The sequence below is a fragment of the Phalaenopsis equestris genome, unplaced genomic scaffold (assembly GCF_001263595.1).
Source record: "Phalaenopsis equestris unplaced genomic scaffold, ASM126359v1 Scaffold000878, whole genome shotgun sequence".
Classification (NCBI taxonomy): domain Eukaryota; kingdom Viridiplantae; phylum Streptophyta; class Magnoliopsida; order Asparagales; family Orchidaceae; genus Phalaenopsis; species Phalaenopsis equestris.
In genome coordinates this window covers 1825635-1826940 of record NW_018165318.1, presented here as the reverse complement: position 1 = coordinate 1826940, position 1306 = coordinate 1825635, and positions in this window count along the sequence as shown.

Here is a 1306-nt window from a genome sequence, read left to right as displayed (position 1 = left end):
CATGGTGCGGTGTAGCGTCGCGGCAGAGCGATGTGTTGCAGCCGTGTGTTGCGGCAGGGGGTTGCAGTGGCATCTTAATATATATGAATTGAATAGTATATATACATGTAAATCTTCCTTTAAAATTGTAAAAATCTTTAATAAAATTTGATTAAAACAAATTTAATAACTCATAAATTTATCTTATTGCGTTTTTTTTAATATTCATATCGGATGCATTAATTAACTAATTAAATAATCAACAATGAACGTGGCCTTGCCCCCCTAAAGTCACATGTTTAGTAGGCGAGCATCTTAATTGTAAGATAAGAGAAGTCCGTCCCAATGAGATGACAATGACACAATGCTAACCATTTTGTCACTTCTTCTGTGAAAATTAATGTGAGAGTTTAGATATGATGGAATTGCATATTTAGTTCATTGTCACACCAATCACTGCCAAGGACTTTTATTTTTGAATGGAATTGAGTTTTGACAAAGATTTTTGAGGCTTTACAAGCAACCATCCTGATATCTTCAACAACTTGAAGAGGCAATTTTGGTCTTTAAATACATGCCACTCAATTTCTATATTTTCACCAATCAAATTTTAATATCAACTGATAGATAACAACCATTTCTAACTTTTTTTTAAATGGACAACAACCTGTTTTTTTAATAATATTTCTGTGTGCCACTGCAACGCCCTGCCGCGATGCACGGCTGCAACGCATCGCTCTGTCGGGACGCTCCACCGCAACATGTTGCCTCACTGCGGCGCCCCTCTTCGTCGCTTCGTTGCAACGAGTCACCGCAGCCCCCCGCCACACCTCGCGTCGCCGCGACGCACCTCCGCAACGCGTCGCCGCGATACATCATTGTAACGCTTTGCCGCTACGCACCGCTGCAATGCATCGCTCCGCCGCGAAGCTTAGCCGCAACGCTCCACCGCAACACGTTACCTCACCGCGACGCCCCGCCACGACGCTTCGTCGCAACGCGTCGCCGCAACGCACAATGGCAACTCGCCACCGTGGCACACAGCCTCAATGCATCGAGTCGACCCGACGCCCCGCAGCAACGCTTCGCCGCGACGCACCGCCGCAACACGTCGTCGCGACACATCACAAAACGCGTCGCCGGGATGCACCGCCGCAGCGCATCGTCACAAAACCCCGCCGCAACACGTTGCCGTGACTCTGCCCCTCTCATTTAATCCTATTTATAGGCTCAAAAAGAACTAACCCGTTAAAGACTACATTAATTAAAAACAATTAAGAGAAACAACTGTTTTTCATTAAAAAAAAAACATATATATATATATATA